General features: G+C 40.3%; 1 long non-coding RNA gene across 5 annotated transcripts in view; it reads right to left on the reverse strand.

The window, feature by feature from the left end:
- The window catches only part of LOC308623060, a 200,643-nt gene that overhangs the window by 74,632 nt on the left and 105,599 nt on the right, over positions 1–20,412 (reverse strand). For 3 of the 5 annotated variants that reach the window (XR_014016727.1, XR_014016728.1, XR_014016729.1), the window contains 2 exons: positions 16,007–16,062; positions 1,544–14,896 (listed from right to left, as the gene is read on the reverse strand). This is a non-coding gene — a long non-coding RNA (uncharacterized lncRNA). The remainder of the gene's footprint in view (positions 1–1,543; positions 14,897–16,006; positions 16,063–20,412) is intronic. The other 2 variants (XR_014016725.1, XR_014016726.1) reach the window with 1 other exon arrangement.

A 20,412-nucleotide genomic window follows, 5' to 3' on the forward strand; every position in this document is an offset into this window, starting at 1 on the left:
ACATAACTTTCAGGTCCCATTAACTATGTAATGAAATAGATGTTTATCACTTACTTATAAAGAATACCTGGATCAATAGAAGTCAAATCAGAAGCTTTCCATATTAAAAGTACAGTAAAACAAAAGAGGAGAGGTACAGGTGAATGAAAATGAGTATATCCTGTGTGTATTTAAAGTATGCCAAGGTTATCTTGTGTTTTTATGTAAAATGAATTTAGGTCTAAGCTCGGATAATTATAAACTAATTTTCACTGCATGAATATCCGACAGGATAGTTGAAACTCATGTGGGATACAGGGCAGTTCTTTCTGTCTTTTCCACTGTGGGACATTTAAAATCTCTGATTCAAGGCCCTTCACTGCAGAACCAAACAACGTGCCAAATTTCTACTATGTCCTCTAGGGGACAGCACTGTTCCCATGAGAACCCCTGGCTAATGACCTATGGGAGTTTTCCTTCCAGCCTTCATATTCTACCACAGAGAATCAAGTCCTAAAGAACAAAATCAGTAACATACCTAAGAAAAATATTAATAAGGAAAATGACTATGAAGAAACTAGTTTAGGTTTATGCCATCAACTATAGCCATATTCAACATTATTTCCTCTTTATGAATTCAAGATAACTAGTTACTTCATATAGAATATGGAATGAAAAGCTGTTATCTCCGTGACATTTATTTAGATAGCACAAAGTGATTCTGGCTTTACAATTTTTAACTTTCCAATCTAGTTAATTAATGATGAACAGGGAGTTTTCCATAGAACTCTACAACTCTCATTTCCTCAAAACAAGAATTAATGCATTCTTTCATATGTGGTCATTACAGGAAGGGGGGAGGGAGCCATTTACTGTAAATGCCTTTCTGATGCAATTCTACCACCTCTCTCAAAGAGAGAATTCATCTAAGAAGGCTTACTCACTTCTTCAAGAAAAATGCCGCTGCACTGAATATCCACAGTCGGAACCCCCTGCCTGAGGAGAGAACTGGAGCTGGTCCCACCAGGAGTAAACATGGGGGGGGTGGCAGGGGGAGAGGTCTCACGGCTCCTTCATCAGAACAGATTAAGCAGTGTGCCTCAAAATTTGGCCTTTAACACAGGGAAAAGTCTGACACATTTGTAACGTCATTGTTTCATAAATCATATGCAAACACCGATTCTCCCCGCCCAACTTTTAAAGCATACTCCCTAAAAAAACATGAGACTTAAGTTAAGAACTAGTAACCTGTGTGTAATTAGCATCTTAGCAACTAGAGTTCTTTTATTTTAATTTAAATATTAATTTAATATTATTTAAAAATTTCATGCACAGAAAGAGAAATGGAATCCTATGCTTAAAAGATTTGAAAATGAAACTACACTTTGAAGAGGATGGATTTCACATCAAAGGGAATGATGACATACAGGGTAATCCTAAAAAGCAACTCAGAGGGAAAAACTTAAGACAAATAGTTCTGAGCTCTTCTCAGAGGACTAATTTTTCTAAAATCTCAAATCCACCCAAAGGAAAACAAGGAACGATTTCTCCAATCTACCCTTACCTGGATGCCCATTAATTCTTCTAACAGCCAGATGCACCCCTTGCTTCTGTGGAGGAGTCAGTGCCAAGCCCAAAGCCCAGAAGTCTCCCAAGACTCAAGGCTGTTTCCTGCTGGAGTCCGAAATCCGCCTGATGAGTGAAACTGCACATCGTAATATACACGTTCTGAGCAAGCTATTGGCTAAGTGAAGGCAACGCGTGTGGAAGTCTGATTTGCCACCTTTGGGGCATGCCTCTCATATCCCATCTCAGAAAGAGGAAAGACACACCACGTCTGAGTGAGTCAAAACTAGACAGGGTTCTTTTTTTTCTGTAGCATTCTCCCTAGCCCTACGGAAACCACCGGGAGAACAAACCACAGTGAGATAGGACTCCCTCATCAGGCAAAGTCAATGAAGAAAGAATTATGTCGACGCTGCAATTTAAAAATAAATCTCATGCCACTGCCAAAGTTTTCTGTGTTATGCAGCTGCCTAAGAGTTACACGTAAGTATAGGCACGGTCCACATATTTTTAAGCCAAGAATTCTAAGCCATGGTTTTGGGGCTCAGAATTACCAAGAAGTGGTAAAAATTCTCAAAAGAAATTTAGTCTTTATGCTACACTGATGATCAACGAAGAATAACGGAGCAGTGGTGTAACTGATCTTAGAATTAGGGGTTTTCAGCACACAGCTCTTGGACCACGTGCATCAGAATGACCTAAAGTTGACTCAGAACTCTGGGGTGGAGCCCAGGGATCTGCATGTTAAGAAGCATTCCAGGTTATTTTTAAATCCTTTAAAGCTGGAAGATGATTTTTTCCTGTCAGTGGAACTGAACAGTTGATTTTACAGCTGCTGCCATCTTCCCTTTCATTCAGTTATTTTGTCTTTGACTCCTGCTGAAATCAGGAGCGATAAGGATGCTAAAGCCACCTCAGTCCTGAGGCTTTAACTCCAGGGGAGAGGAGAGCCTGCCTGGGTTCACCTGGCCTCTCCTCCCCACCACCTCTCTACCTGAGAGACAAAAGCTCAAGCTGCGGGAGCTGAAAAACACAGTACTTGATGTTGAATGTGAACATTACATTAAAAGATGTTACCAGAATAAAACATGCTGCTAAAAACAAGGGGAGGAAAATGAGGAGAGAGGACACTAACGTTTACTGACTGCTCATGATGTTCCAGGCACCACATCAAGAACGTTACAGACAGTTTTCCTTGCCACAGAAGTCTCACCGAAACAAAAACAAACACAAAAAACCCTGCTTCACAAGGGTATGAACACACGGAGTCCACGTCCAACGGCAGGGACCTACCGGCAACGCATTCTCTATGTCAGACTTCACGTTGGCCCTGTATGCCCACCTCCACCCCCATTATCCTCTGAACAATAAAGGATTTTTAAAAAGGAGACTGAGCAACATTGTCAGAAATGCACTTTAAAATGGTATCGTCTTTCCATATTTCTTGTTCTTGGTTCCTTCTTTATCCACCACAAGACTGTGTGAACTTGCAGAAAACTCACAGTCCTTTTCCATCAGCTGTGCTCCATTTTAAGCAGTCAGTTCACTTCAGTCCAAAGTGCTGGGCAGCAGGGTGGCGGTGGCAGTGGGGAAGCACCATCATTACAACGTGCATAGAGAAATGTGATTTGAACATCACCAGCGAGTATAAATATTATGTTTCACTGAATAAAAAGGGTTTACCTGTTCCTCCAACATGCATAAAGTTTCTAAGGGAACTTTCTGGATGAGGGGAGCCCAACTTAGAAAACAGTGTGCTTGCGAACAAGCTTTTCCAAGTGCCCCCCGCTGTGCCTCAGGATGACTACACACTCTGACATCCTAACACAGACAGGGCTATAAGGAAGCCGACCTCCTATCTTTAATTTTACTATGAGTTGACCTAGTGTATTTGGTGTTCCAACTATTATGCCTAACAGGTACAATTTGCACCTGTCAGAGCACCGGTTCTCAAAATGTAGGTTAGCGCTGGAAGCCCTCCCCCAAATGAAATCTTAGGTGAAGCCCAACATAGGCACCAGATGAAAGCAGAGCATCCTCGGTTGATGTGGTGGGCTAGAGGATGCAAAGCCCTCCTGATCTGGGCCTGCTGACTCATCTCAGCCCTCAGCGTGGCTACCGAGGCAACACTGCCAAACCCCAAGGGCTCTGTTTTATCTTTTCTCAGACCTTGATGATTTTTAAAAATGTATACTTTATTATTATATTCTATGTATGCCTTTATGTCTCAAAGTTGGGCATATATAAAAATTGTTAAAAGCCCTAAGTCCAAATGCTGCTTATTTACTACATTAAGCTTAGGAATTCTGTTGCATATTTGGCTTGTGTGGACCCAAACAGAAAGATTATAATCTCTACTGGTATCTCTTTGTCAACAATACTCTTAGCGTATCTGCAAGTTCAAGGTCATTTTATAAACACAAAATTGTGTCAAGATAATGCATCTTCAATGAATGAGAACATATTCATGATGTACAAGACCCCTTGCCATGATTTCACTTTCACCAGGGGCCTTTAGCTTGCTACCTACAGTACAGTAAGTTTCAGACTATATACTAAAACTCAAGCAAAAGAAAAATATTACCCTGAGATTAAAAATGAATAATGATTTTGAAAAGTTGTTTGGTAACCATTATTTTAAAAGGTATAATACCAGGTCGGCAGAGAGAACAAAGATTGAAATGCCTTCATGAAGACCCAAAACTTTAAAAATTCTACTAATAGGAAAGTGTACTAGCCTTTTCTTTTTAAACATTTTCTGACTGCTGTTTCCAAGTCTTCAAAAAGATAATGTGTTTCATCAGCCAAAGCCATCACATTTCAAGTGTACATGTGAGAAAGTGGCCAGAGTGAGAGGGCTGTCCTGAGTCACCTGGGACCACCAACATGAACTGGGGAAAGGCCCCAATGTTCTTCATTCAACCTTCCCTCAGAATAAACGTAGTGTTTGAAAGTAGTAAACTTTTATGTACAAGAGAGTGTCATAAACACTTATATATACAGAAGTGATAAAAGTGATTTGTCATTTCAAAATCCATGCTTAAACATATTCCTATTTTCAGAATACTCTAAATTTTCCTATGATTTCCATTTTAAGTTGTTATTGAAAATAATTATGGAAGTTACTCTACTCATACTACTCTAGTAGTACTTGGGTGATTTTAAGATAGTCAACCTTTTTCCATGAACAGAAGCATGGCTAAGAGAAATAAAGACATTAAGTAGTCCTCAAATACCTGGTTACATACCCAAAACGTACTTAACGTTGGTGGGTTAGAACTGGTGCCGCTTTTCCCTTAGGATTGATGCTGCTAATGAAAGTTAGTACTTTCAGAGGTCATTCCACAGAAACTTATTTCACTCATAATGTATCTGTAATACAATACTATATAAATATAAATACACATACACACACACACATCTGAAATGAGATGTACACTGCAACTGTGCTGCAATACTAACAATTATATGAGGAATAAAATAAACTAAGAATGATGTTTATTTCTCTACGCAAGTGTGTAAGAAGGTATAATCAGAAGAGGATGAACCAGACTAAGACACTTAAAAGATCTGAAAGTTAATGACACTGACTATCATGCTTTATTCTACCTCCAAATATACTACGCTCTTTCCTCTTGATAATTATTATATCCCTACTCCTGACTTACCAGCTACGACTGGCACCACTGGGGGCTCTCCAAAATCAAACAGAGGGAAGAAAGAAAAAAATCTTAAGAGATTTACTTGAAATATGGGGGAAATATGATAAAGAAGTAGGTATGGATTTAATAACAAAGACTACGACCTAAAGGGGGATGGGCAGGAAAAGAAGAGAATGTAATATTCAGACTTTCACCAAGTTCGATGGAAAAGGTGCTGGATTAGACACAGCACCTGAGCCAGGAGAGCTTGGCTGCTGTGTGGAGCAGGGGCGTGGGAGGCTGACCTAAGGCAACGTGCGGTTGGTCACGTGTAAGGCCTTGTGTGGTAACCTTGGTCCGAATCTGGCTGTCAAGCTTTCAAAGAAGTATCAACAGTTGTTTGATCTGGCTGGTGGCTCAGTTGGTGAGAACAGAGAATCAGGGTTCAGCAGGGGCAGTGGTGTATGTTCAGCTTCATGGTCACAGGGCATGAGCAGCTCTAAACAGTAAGAGCCCAACAAACGGTGCTGGCCGAAGACGGAACACACTGGAGACTATGGACAGCTCAGGACGCCAACAGCTCTCAAGAGCTCTGTTCTACCAATAAAGTCACTTTTCTGCATATGTTCTTAATGCCTTATTTAACTGGGGAGGAGTGGGGCAGAGAAGTCAGGTATCACAATCTGAAAAATCTGTTACTCTTGTCATACCTAACCTTAAACACCTTCCTGAAAGTGATTATTGGATCCTACCTTATAGTGATATGAGCTCTATGTATTTTTAATATTACAAATGTGCTGAAAGTGAATCTGAAATACAGTAACACTTAAAGTCCTTTTAAATGACAATGCAAACTTTGCCCTTGCTAAATAGGTTGGTGGCATTTAAATATATGGGGGGGGGGTGTTTAAAGCTGGTGAATCCCAGCTCCACTCTGAGGGGAAGTTAGGAAAGAGAATGAAAAGGAAGGGAGTATTGGTTATAATCAAAGGTATCCCCACTTTGGTTCTAGACAAGTCAAACAGGTTTAATGCAGTGTTCTTCAAACTGTAGGGTAATTCATTAGTGGGTTGTGAAATAATTTCAATGCGTTGCAAGCAGCACTTTTACAAAAATGAAACAAGAGAATAAAACAGAAAACAAGAGCTCACTGAACTTAGTGTAACTATTCTTTCATAAAGTTAACTGCTTCATTTACGTGTGCTGCGTGTACTTCTTCATGATGTAAAACACAATCCTTTCCGTGAGTTCCAGGAAAGAAAATGGTTTATTAGAAAGAAGATAAAGCACCATGGTTGAGATGAGGTGGGAGGATCGTGCCTGGATGTAATTTAATCAGTGCGGTGCGGCCTTCTGTTGAAAACTAACCAAGTTAGTTTACAAAATGCATTTACATTACCACTCAATCATTCTAAAGATACCATGCAAGTCATTATTCACTCATTCACCCAGTTAAGTGTCTATTCTCCCTACATAAGGGTCATGGAGAGAGGATGAAATTTTAAAAATTAAATAGGGTCACATATCATAACAACAGCTAACACACACTCAGCGCTTACTGTGTGCCTGATAGTGTTCTAAGCACTTTACATATCATTAACTCATCTGATCCCCTTAATAACCCCAGAAAGGTAAATACTAATATTATCCCTGTTTTTTTTTTTTACAAATGAAGAATCTGAGAAATTCAGTCAGTTGCCTAAGAGGCGAAGCCAGTATGTGAACCCAAGAAGTCTGGATCCAGGCTCCTCAGTCTTCATGTACAGAATCCTTACCAGTTAAGAGCATAATCATCCATAATTGAGAGTCAGACAGTGGCACTGGGGAAATGGGAGCCCAGAGGCAAACTCAGGCCGTCAACACTACTGCCCAGGCTTTGCTGTCTGTCCTCATTTCTCCTGCTATTAAAGTACAAGCCACAGTCTAGGCCAGAGGCAGCTCACCTCTTTTACACTTTGATATCCTGGATGCATTCTGAACATGATTCCCAGCAAATCAGTTCAGACTCCATCCTTTCTTCTGTCCCTAGAAAACATGTTAAGAACGCGACTGAGTAGGTCCCTACATTGCTGTAATGAGTGTAACTCTCATTTATTTAAAAGTTAAAAAGAATTCATTCTCAGGTGCTGGCACTTAAACTTTTCTATTAGCCAAACATTTCTGACACATCTTCCATGTCTTATCTCCACGAACCAGTGAATCCTGTAGCTGCAGTGAGCACTGCCAGTCTGGGTGATACAGAGCTCGTAGGGGTACCTCTTTCTTCGCACCCACTTGTGTTACTCCCCTCACTGGTTTTCACATAAGATCCAAAGAAACTGCAGGTGTAATATACACTGTGGCAAGTGAACCATCGTGTTTCAGAAAAATATGAAAGAATTATGTACTAAAGATTTCTTTTCCTCCCGTCTACCCACCCTTGTCTTCCGCTTATATACTAAGCCCTATAGGTAGGGCCTAAACAGATAATAAAATAAGTAAAAATCAACATAATTCCTGGTAGCATGGTTACCCTTCCTCAGCTACCTCAGAACCCAAAACAGCACCGTTTAAATGCTGAGTAAACACTATATGCTTCCACATATTGAAAGGAGAAGGCAGTACTCCTCCTCCTCTTATTTAATCTGAATTAAAACAGCCAGTGCAAATGAATTCTGGAACAAAAGCAAAACAACATTTAGGTCTCTGTCTGACAACTACACCTGGCCACACAATTTGAAACCTCTCATGAAAGCATCTTGTGACAAAACAAACATCATTATCTTTCAAACTTAAAGAAGTTATAAAAAAATTAATGCATAATGAAGCACTGTACATTGTGATGTGGAGGATTAAATTATTAGAATAATTCAGGATTCTTTCAAAATGCAGTGAAATACTCAGATAACTAAGACAAACTCTTGAGGCTTCAGCGTACTGTGACAATGATTTACCACACTTTGCTACATAGACATTCTCTAAGGAGTCTGTCAAAAGTAAGGCAGCGGTTTAACACCCTCTTGAAAAATACATATGAGGTAGAGTGCTGTCAAAATAAAATTTCTAACTGAATACTAACTGTGTATATGCTGGCGTCAATATAATACTAGAAGCTGGAACTATGATTTTACTATTTACCACTATCACAATTTTTAGGTTAATTTTAGGTATATTTAGGTTACTTCTTTTCCAGGTCAGATTAAACTGTTTACTTCTACCAGGTATTGTGTCTAAAACCAATACTTTTCACATGGGTTAGAGGGTACATTTGCTGTAGTTAAAAAAAAAAAGGATGAGTCAAGTATAAAGTATATACCAATCTAGTCAGTCAGCTTCTAAGAAAGATACATTTTTGGATAAAAGAGTGGTAAGATCTGCACTCTACTAACATGACACTTTTGACTAGTGGTATTACACATGGGGATTTTTTTTTTTTTTGGGTGATGATGCTCATTTTCCTGCCCCATTTACCCTGTCTCATTAACTGTACTTGGAACCAAGAGCATTCATGTGGTCCCATGCAAATGATAGTAGTACCTGGTTCTAAGAATTCGACTTTAAATTAAATTGGGAAGCAAAATGATTTACGGGGTAGGGGGAAAGAAGTCCAACGTAAATCTGTAGCCTCAGCAAGCTCAGCGCACTAACACAGTAAGTTAATTGACAACGCTAAAACTGCCTCTCTACCAGTAAAACATCATACAGGTAATAATATTCTAAACAGGAGGGGATCTGCCAGAAACCTCCCTAGAATACAGGAATTAGGGGGTGGTATTTTCTGGGTTGGACATGGACACAAGTAGCTGAGAAAGACATTGAACTTCTCAGGGAGCAACTATTTCTAGAAAAGCAGGTGGTTCCAGGTTTAAAAATTATCCCATAAAACCTTCATTGTCACTGAAGTGACGATTAGGCCTCTCTCTTCCTTTCCTATCTGTACCCATCAGGCTGCCCCCAGTCGAGCAGAGTGGAAAAAACAGTACCCACGGTATGAGTGGGCTTTGCTTTCCACTACCTTTTCCCAAGACACACACCTTCCAAGTAGTGTGTTAAAAAACAAAAAGCAAAGACAAAAAAGACTGCGGTTTACTATTAATTTCTGAAAATTATTCAAGTGAAGGTAATCCTTTCACAAGGTATATGTTCATCAATCATGACGTTGTACATTTTAAACATTTTATAATGTTTATAATCTGTCAATTATACCTCAATAAAGCTGAAAAAAATCATTAAAAGTCCCCGTTGAAGAAGTGCTATCTACCTGTCAGTATTAGTTCTGCCCTTTAATAACTCTGTGGCTTTGTGCAGTCCTATCAGCTCTCAGAAACTCAGTTTCCTTGTCTTTAAATTGAAAAGGTTAGTGTAAGTGACTTCTAGCCTTCCTTCCCATTCCAAATTCAAATGGTTAAATTTAAATTATTCTGTGACTTATTCTCCCCTTCAAATATCTTTGATCTTCATTCTATACTAATTTCACCTTTAAAAAGATAGGAATAGTGGGGGATGGGAGACAGGAGGGCTTGTTAAGATAGATTCAAGTGTTAATTAACCTGTTTTACCCTGGACATTTATAGTTTTAAGAATAGGCAAATGAATTTGAATCTACAATGGAAATGTAATAAAATCCATAATTCAATTGTGTATTAATTTAAACTTTTCACAATATTTACAACTTATTTTAGATTATAGGGATATTCCTCTATGTTACAAATATATGTTGAGCCACTTCCAAATCCACTGCTGTCTGCTGTGCATTCCAGAAAGCAAAGAACCCAAAGCAAAACTAAACAAGAAGATGAGTTACTGTGAAAAGAAAACTTTTTTCTTTTTAAAGAGAAGTAAGCCTTTATTTCCTTGTTACACAAAAAAAGCTGGCTGAGTTGGCTGCTGAAAACTTTTGATTAGCCATGCTAATGTTCCCTTCCATTAAGGTGGTAAACTGAAAATTGATTTTACATATATATATTTATTTGCCTCTTCAATCAGAGGTATTGGATTTATTCTCTTCCAATTATTGATGTGGACATAACATACCCCCAATATGGAAATCCTTCAGAATCTGTCTGCCTAAAAGGTCCATTTCCTACTGAAATCACAAGATGTATCATGTACAACTGAAAATAGCAAATATTCAGGAAATACATGAAACATGTTGATTATATACATTTAAAAAGGGAATATTACTTTCAATTTTCTTATATTACACTATTCTATCCCTGAGGACTAGATTGTAAATTGCAAATAATTACTTTAAAATCTTTAACCTCAAGAATATGAAAGCAATGCTACAAACTTAGGAAAATCTGAGTTACTTTTTTACTCTGTGAAAACCCTCTCTTTTAATAAGGAGTATTTTCCTTGTGTGGCTATCACAGCTAATCAACAATGTAAAGCAGCTTTTTAAGCCTTTAAATATTGCTGCAACATTACTTAAAGCCAACTACCATTTGGTTCTGATGAGACTATGGTCTCTGCTGGGAACTGACTAGAACCTTCTGTTATCAAACACATTCTGTAAAACTGGGATGGTGGCAGTGTCTCCCCTTACACTCATCACCCAATGCTTAGCACGTAGGAAATAATAAAGGCTATTAACCTCACTGTTTTCTTTGCCATACAAATTATCACAAAAAAATAGGATAGATCAAAACAAACCCATCCTGAACTATAGGAAACACGACTAAAAGAATGTCCTGAGAGCACCACTGAGTATCTTTGTATGTGTCAACAATATCAGCTGCATGTCCTTAGCACTTAGAATGAACCAAGCATTTCACTTACTTTTGGTTGTTGTTGTTATTTTTTTATTTGGCCACACCATATGGCATGCGGGATCTTAGTTCCCCATCCAGGGACGGGGACCTACACTGGGAGCACAGCGTCTTAACCACTGGACCGCCAGGGAAGTCCACACTTACTTTATTTCTTGACAACATAAATACTTAGGCTCTAGTGCTATGAAGGACTGAAGTTCAAAACTAGCAACCCATAACACACTATGTCATATCTTGTTGTTTACTGTCTTCTGTTTCTTTTTTTTTTTTTTTTTTTTTTTTTGCGTTACGCAGGCCTCTCACTGTTGTGGCCTCTCCCGTTGCGGAGCACAGGCTCCGGACGCGCAGGCTCAGCGGCCATGGCTCACGGGCCCAGGCGCTCCGCGGCATGTGGGATCTTCCCGGACCGGGGCACGAACCCGTGTCCCCTGCATCGGCAGGCGGACTCTCAACCACTGCGCCACCAGGGAAGCCCTGTCTTCTGTTTCTTTTATTCATGCTTTTAAAAGAAGTGCTTGGCTACCTGACGTGACTTCTCATGCTTTTCACAATCAATCTAGGTGAATTAATAAAGGGGATAAAAATAATTTCTATTTTCACTTCAGTTTCCCCTCACAGAAAATGAATAAAGGAAAACGGCCAGAAAAACTGGACAAGTATGAAATAAATACTTTAAAAAAAAATACATGTTGTTCTTGTTTGGGGGTTATTAAACTCACGGTAGTTTATGTTCCCAAATACTGTTCAGATTTCTGCCATAATTTGTCCCCTGGAACCATCAATAATATCCTTTTCAGCTGTGCCATTCTCTGAAGCCAGTACAACCTTGTCCGATGGTAACGTGGTTTACCTTCTGAAATGGGGGCACGGGGCAGGGCGGGGGGCGGCACAAATGCCTATGAACGGAGCCAGGCAGGGGGCAAGGATCAACTCCTGCTTCTGTATACTCTCAAAGCTGCTGGTTAAAGGGACTAACAAATATACATTCTGGTGTTTTTCTACTGATTTCCAGGCATGTACTGTGCACTAGGACTAAACAGGAGCAGGCTAGGAAACAGACTAGAATTCACTCTTTTTTTTTTTTTTTTTTTTTTTTTTTGCAGTACGCGGGCCTCTCACTGTTGTGGCCTCTCCCGCTGCGGAGCACAGGCTCTGGACGCGCAGGCTCAGCAGCCATGGCTCACGGGTCCAGCTGCTCCATGGCATGTGGGATCTTCCTGGACCAGGGCACGAACCCGTGTCCCCTGCATCGGCAGGCGGACTCTTAACCACTGCGCCACCAGGGAAGCCCTAGAATTCACTCTTAACAAAAAGTTTTTTCCTAGTTAAAGGCCTTTTATGGTTTCTTAATTTTTTTCAAAAAGTAGGGATTCAAGTGAAGTAGTTTTGAAGTATTTATTTGAACTCTCTCTTTCACTACCTTCTAGCACCTGCCCCTGCCTATGCTGTGCTAATGCTGTGAGCTCACTGGTCAGGAACGGAACGGGACAAAGGGAAGACCCAGGGCTCACACCGAAGTTTTAGGATTGCTTATACGGTTACTTGGAAGAAATCATCGGGGAGGTAAGAGAACATGTAGTAGCTGTCTCAAAAGGCAAGAGTACAGAGAATGGAAAGGAATGAAAATAACCCCCTCTAACGGTAAACACATGACCGAGGTTGGCGCAGTCTCGGTGGCAATGGGGATGTGATGAGGGAACTACAGAGCACTGACTGCCATCTTGGGAGAGGCTGGAAGGATTTGTCCTCATGGTTTATTTCTATATGAGCTGCTTACTCAGTTCTTCCGAGACAGGATCTTCCATTAGCTCTATGCATATTCCCTTTTGTTTTTCCTCAATTTAGAGAGGGTTCTGAATCACCTACCAGTACAGCCCCTCTGGCATCTTCCTAGGACTGGCCTTCAACTGCCTGGAGATGATATGACTGCCAGAAAGGTACCACTGCATCACCTGCACCTTCCTAGGTCCTCTTCCATGCAGAGATGATGCATTAATTGTGTCCTAGCCCAAATGATATAAATGCACATGGCTGTAGAATACTGCACCGATTCAATCAATCTTCAAAGAAATTAGTGAGTAAAAGAAGGAAGAATATATCTGAGGAACAGTCGTCCAGGAAGAAGTTAGTGTTCCTTAATTAATTAAGACTAAGAAGAAAACATCAGAAAATTTAATTGTTGTGCATGCTCTATTTATTTAATGGAAAAAATACTTTATGATTCATTTAAAATTGCCTTAGAAAGTAAAAAAAAAAAAAAGAAAAGAAAAAAAGGGAAATCAAAATGAAATCCTAGATAATGATTTTTGTCAAAGGATTTTGGTAAATATACCTTAACATCTACTAGCTGTCAAAGTCTGTTTTATTCTCTTCTCCCAATACTTTCAAACCCTAGATAGGGCAAAACGAAGCAATCCAAATTGTGCTATATGGCATTTAAAATCATTGTAAAGTATAGGAATGTGTATTACTTGGCTAAGTAATATTATAACAATATAAAATAATACAATATAATAATTTAACATTTGGCTAAATTTTGGCAAATATGCTATATTTATAATTACATGGAAAGGCTTCATTAATCATGACTGAAATTAGAACATACTCAAAGAACCAAATGAACTTTGGCTTGGCTTCAATAACAAAATATTTAGAAACTTCTATGACTACTCAAATTAGATCTTTTTAACTCAGCAAACTGGGATATTCTGTCTCATTTATTGCCTATAAACCTTAGAAAGAATCTTCAAAGACAGGTGAATGCTGGTTTATCTTAGGTTAAAAGAACCATTTTGCACATTATAACCATTAAAATTTATTGTACATACTAAGTAATCTTAGATGTATATAATTATGATTCCTTTATAAATAAACTTGTCTCTGAAATCAGTGAGAATTTTGCTGCACAGAAGTCACCACGATATTGTGATAAGGGGTTCAAAACAGATAAAGCAATAGATTTTAGCTTCTTGTTTTTCCAGCACTAGCCTTCAAACTAGAACCAAATGTATCTCTCATCTAACAAATCAAGCTGCAAACCTACAACATTTAAAATGAAGTTCTTAACTATCTTGGAAGAGTGAATTCTCATTTCCAAAAGTTTTGAATAGATCCTGGCTTGTTGGGTGCTTTACTAAACTATCATATTATAGTCCCGTTAAGAAAAAAACACATGAAGGTAAGGAATCAAATTTTACCATGAAATCCTTTTCCCTCATTACATATCAGCTCCCTGACTGAGTGATATAGCATGAACGCATTTCAGTTTATTAGATGCTGAGCCAGAAATCCTAAAAATGCTTAAGGAGATTAAGTGATTAAAGTGGGTAACTTCAATGCATTCCAATATACAAGCTTTCCTGCACACTATGAAAGTTTAGTAAACATTGAAATTAATGAAAAATACATGTGTTACTTTTTAAAAATTACATTTAATATGCAAGATCGAATAGCACAGAGGTATCTATTTCATTTGAAATAGTAATTCTTGTCTATTGGTCAGGAGAGGAATGTCAAAGTTCAAACAAAGAAAGTTGAGGAGTGAATGGTATGTGACAAAACAGAAACATAAGCTAAGTTACAAACGAGGGAGGGAGTTTCGCACATAAAGAACTAAGTTAAGGCAAGTTGGGGGGCGGGGCGTTTAGGGATAAAAGATACACACACCTTACCACAGAATGTGGACAGAAAGGCAAGAAAGCGGGTGCCCCTACCATAGCACAAAAATACAGCAAGTCTGTCAAAGCACTACTGACTAGTAGGTTATGAAACCCATTTAGTAGGTTATGAGGAACGTTTAAATGAAGCGAGAAAAAAGAGAAAAAAAGAAAAAGTGATAGAGAATACAATAGACTAGAAAATTCTATCACACTCACATATAGTGAAGATGTATCGGGAAACCATACATCCACGTGCGCAAGTGCCTGCACTGGGTCCTAACGTGACACGTATTTCTTCCTGTGGGTTCCAATAAAAAGGGTATGAGAACCACTGACACACTGAGCACACCACGAGTGCCCGCCTCCCTCAAGTTCATAATGTCACACTTCTGAATAGAAAAGTAACTTCCAAAGATAATAATATCCCCAAATGCCAGAGGGGAAGCATAGCAAAACACAAAACCACGGAATATTTAAAATGAACTATGTGAACTCTGACACAGAAGTCCAGGGAAAGCAGGCCTTCTAGAGAAATGTCTAACACTACCAAACCAGACTGCGGGGCCTCCACTCCCAGAGTTTTTCTCCCCACCCTGAATAAAGAGTGGAGGGAGTGGAGCCGGGGGAGACAGAAGAGCTGAAGGTGGGAGGGAAGGTGGGATCTAGAGCATCACTCTGGCCAGGAGACCCCAGTCTCGCCCCCAGTGAGGTAAAGAAGGCAGGAACCGGTACAGATCCAGAGAGATGGGGTGGGTGAGGAGAAAAGTGACATGTTCATCTTTGCAGTCTCAAGGCCAAGCACAGCACTGGGCACATAATAGGCCCCTTATCAATGTTTGTTGAATGTGTCAGTAGGTCTTAATAACACCGTCAGTTTTGTGATGTGAAGGCAGAGCCTGGGCTGGGTCAATAGTTTGAAACTTCTTATTCCAAGTAACCTCGGCATCATCAGAAAATGTGAGTTCTGTTCTGAATGCCATCCTCTCTACCTTCACTAACTATCCACAAGCCACTTCAGTGGCCACCTGTAAACGAAGCCATCTCCACAAATGATAAGCTCTTCGAGGATTGTAAAGCAGCTTGTTTTGTTTCAAAGAACTGAAACTGATCTGACACAAGGTCATCATGAATTGAGTGCTCAAAGATTAAGAAATTAAGTTTCTCAGGCCACTGTAAGAGGTCCCACAGAGACCATGTGATGTTCACACTTGCTTTAGGGGCAAATGGTTTGTTTTTGTTGGGTAGTTTTTGGACGTATGACTGGTTTGTTTTAGGCTCAGGTACAGCTGAAGGAACTTAATAGTAGTGAACACTTATGTAGTTATTTACTGCGTGCAGGTAACCTTCTAAGGACTTCACAAATATTAACCCTAATACATGTGTACACAACCCCTGATAATGTAGTTACCTGTTCAGTGGTTTATTCTGTTCCATTAAAAGTACCTCCGTTTTTTCCATTTTCTCCTGCAAAAGATGAGGAAAATATTGTTAGTGAGTGGTCACAAATGCACACATAATGTTTTATATCGTTGTTTGATATCTTCCGGACTTGAGAGTACCAACGGGGCTTCATTAAACTTTAGTGAATTATTTCAACTGCCTAACTTTACTGAGTTCCTAAATAAAACCATTAAGACAATATCATTACATGTATCGATAAAAGGAGATTGGAAAAACAAATACTTTATGATTTCAAAAGAAATCAACATGGCATAATAATAAACAGATAGACGCATAGGGAAACAATGTAGGGTACGATTCTCCTTGACTCTGAATCCTTCTACATTTCATATGCCTTTTCAAACTACATTCCCTCTGAAACTCTTTTGTAGGTGGCAGCACCCTTCCCCACTGGGTGAAATACTTTCTGTTCTAAAGGTAGAAACAACTGGTGAATATAGCTATTCATAGTACAGATTTACTTTAAATGTTTAAAAATGATAATGGAAAAGCATTCATAAAAAAGAGGGTGTTGGGGCTTCCCTGGTGGCACAGTGGTTGAGAGTCCGCCTGCCGATGCAGGGGACACGGGTTCGTGCCCCGGTCCGGGAAGATCCCACATGCCGCGGAGCGGCTGGGCCCGTGAGCCATGGCCGCTGAGCCTGCGCGTCCGGAGCCTGTGCTCCGCAACGGGAGAGGCCACAACAGTGAGAGGCCCGCGTACAGGAAAAAAAAAAAAAAAAAAAAAAAAAAAGAGGGTGTTGCTTAGGAAAGGTAGCAGTTCAGAGAGTCTCCACCAGGTGACATTTACCTCGGGGAACTCACAACTGTCCAGGTTCTGTCCCTCCCTCTGCTGGCTCCAAAAGTCTATCTCACTAAGGTTTCAAAAATGATCATGTTTGTCAATACTGATTCATGTTAACAAAGCTCATAAAAGATTGACAGATAAGCCACAAAGCCTATGGATTCATTTCCAATGAAAAATATGTCATCACACAGCCTGGACACTTGCTCCATCCAGCTTGACCAACATACTCACATTTCTTTGGTCAATAAATACTGCCTGAAATCCCAGGTATGGGTACCAAACAGGCAGATCAAGCCAAATTAACAGCAGATTGTTGGGTGAGCATGTCAGAGCAATCACAGTTCAGATGCCAGTGGCCTCCAATATTCTCTCTCCAGACGAGTGTTCTCCTATCTCCTCCACTACCACCATCCTAGTCCAAGCTGCTATCATCCTTTTCCTGGACAAACATGAAACACTTCTTGCTATTTTCCCAGCTTCCGCTTCCTCCCTTCCAATCTATTATCCACAAAGTGTCCAGAGTAAACATTTAAAAATAGAAATCAGGTCATGGCTCAGCCCTACTTCGACTCCTTTAATGCTCTGCACGGGTCTGATGATAAACACCCGAGAGCTGACTCTCAAGCCTTGGTCTGGCCCAGCTCACCCCTCCAGCCTCCTCCGTGCTCACTCTTCCTGTCACCCTCACATTTCAGCCACACTGGTCTCCTCTTTTACTCTCTTAAATGCAAAGATCCCTCAACGCCTCAGAGATGTTGCACACCTCACTTCCTCTGGCTAGAAACGAATGCACATACTCTCCACTTTCCCCACAAAGCACACACGTGCCTAGTCATCTGCAGCTCCTAGCTCATATGTCACACGACCCCAGACTAGGACACTCCCTTATCTTAAGCTCCCATAGCATCTTGATCTTCTCCGTTGTAGCACTTACTACCGTTTATAATTACACGTTTATGTGATTATTTAATTTCGTTTATTTCTCTCACTAGACTGTAAGATGCTCCATAAAGGTGAATACTGTGCTCATTTTATTAGCATGTCCCACAACAGTGGACACTCAAGAGATATCTTAATGAATGAATGATGGCTTTGGGCCGTTAGAACCTGCTGCATCCATCGCCAAAACAGGGATTATTTTGCCAGGCAGACCATATGGCTTTCCTGAACGGGCTCCATCCTCCCTGATGTGTCCTGCCCCTGGGGGGGTCAATAATTAGATGGGCACTGTCTAACTCACTTCCGTAACTTTACTGTTTCCTAGACTTCCATAGCCAAAATAAATCTTAAGATACTAAAAGAGAAACGGCACAAAGTTCAAGATACATTTGAGTAGCACCTCTGCAGACAGGACTTGTAGCAGTGGGCTACTAAGAAACACTATAAACAAAAAGGAAAACATAAATTGCGGCCAAAGGAAACCCTTGCTGAGACAACACTGGAAAACAAATAAATATACACGCACGCATGTGCACAAGCACCCAAAGCAGTGGTCCTCGGAGGGGGGCATGGAAGGCTTTGAGTTTGCTGTGGGATGCCTCCACGACTACGGGGCCGACAGCAACGAAGTGTGCAGCTCTCTGAAGGAGGCCCCATACACTGCACCTCCTCCTGTCCCTGGGGCCTGACTCTGCACACTCGGCACACAGGAGACCTGGTGTGTACTGACTGTGTCATTCTCCTATTTGCCTTACAAATCAACAACTAATCGACATTTCCTAACTCGCCGCACAGAATGTTTTAAATGGCTCACAGCTGTGGTTTACACTTTAAAGATGTTCTAACATTTCAGTCCTCTTATGTAATGAGAATGAGAACAAAACTGACAGGAAGAAGTTCCACAATGCCCTTGACTCTACATTCACATCTAGTCATCGGGGGCTAGAAAGGGCCAACTTCACTCACTCATTCAACAAACAGCGTGCACCTGAATAAGCCAGGCATGGTTCTAGGTGCTGTGGACACAAAATGAACAAGACAAAACCCCTGCTTCTCAAGGAGGTAAAGTTCTAAGAGGAGACAAACGGTGAACATATGTTAAGTACGGGTATACCTTGGAGACATTGCAGGTCTGGTTCCAGACCTCAATAAAGCAAGTCACACACATTTTTTGGTTTCCCACTGAATACAGAAGTTATGCTTACACTATACTGTAGTCTATTAAGTGCGCAACAGCATTATGTCTAAAAAAAAACCAACATACATGCTTTAATTTAAAAATTCCTTATTGCCATAAAATGCTAACCATCATCTCACACAGAGTTGCCAGAAACGTTCAATTTGTAAAAAGACAACATTTGCAAAGCACAATAAAGCAAAATGCAATAAAGCAAAGTGCAATCCAATGAGGTATGCTTGTAAAATGTAAAATATGTTGGGGGGGGTTGTTAAATTTTAAATAGGATGGTCAGGAAACGCCTCACTGAGAAACTGACATATGAACAGAGAGCATGACCTCTTTTGGAAAAGAGTCATGTAGACACCTTGGGAAAGACAGTTCCAGACAGAGGATCAGCAAGTGCAAAGGCCCTGAGACAGAAATGTGGCCTGTCTGACCCGGGGCATGCATGGGAGACAGTAGTAGGATGTGGGGTCAGAGAGGTAAGCAGTGACCTTGTTAGGGTACCCAAAGGCCTTGGGCTTTTATTTTGAGGGCCCTGCAGTGCAACAGAGGTGTTTGGGGCAGAGGCAAACAGGATCTGGCTGCTGTGTTGAGAACAGACTGAAGTGAGAGCAAGGGAGGGAGCAGCAAGACCAGTTCTTAGGCTTCTGAAACAGCCCAGGCAAGAAATTACAGGGGCTTGGACTGGAGTGCAGCAGTGACGCACAGCAGTGCTTCTAAAAAGCTGACAGGTTCTTCATGAAACTTTAAGAAAATACCCTAGGATTAGCTCCAACTCATTTAATGGCTGATTTTAGCAGTCAATCTTTTTATCACTAAAGGGGTTTTTTTTGTTTCAGTTATTACTTTTATAAAAGAAAACTTAGTGCATTTTTAGCTATGAAGAAGTAATATATGATCATCACAGACAGTGGAAAAGATTGAACAGACAAAAACATCATCACATCACATTACAGAAGAATTGAATATTCAAGTACTTGTGACACTGGTCACCACTATGTATTAGCATTTTTCGTTTACTCTGAAAATAAAAGGCTCCTCTAAGTGAGGAGAAAGATCATTGAATACATGTGGCCATGGGAGTTAATGACTATTTAACATGAAGATATTCCAACTGAAGATCTGTTGATGTACAGCAGAATAAACACCAAACACAAGTATTCTTCTTAAAATCAGGCTTAGGCCAACATGGTCCAGCGCTGACCTTTGTCAGCTGTGCCAGTTTGAGCTTAGCCCAGAAGGAATGTTGCACATCACTGAGGAAGCTACGCTTTTCTGCACAGACTTTTCCCCTGAGAAACCCATGATGATAACATGATGTAAAAAACGGACACGACGCATTCTAAAAAAAAAAAAATTTAAGTATTCTTTTAATTCTCTGCTCTGTTGGTTAATGGGGTGGGGGGGAGGTAGGGGGAGATCACAGCTCATAACTGTCGTCATG

This window comes from Mesoplodon bidens (genome assembly GCF_964165515.1).
Source record: "Mesoplodon bidens genome assembly, chromosome: 9".
Lineage (NCBI taxonomy): Eukaryota > Metazoa > Chordata > Mammalia > Artiodactyla > Ziphiidae > Mesoplodon > Mesoplodon bidens.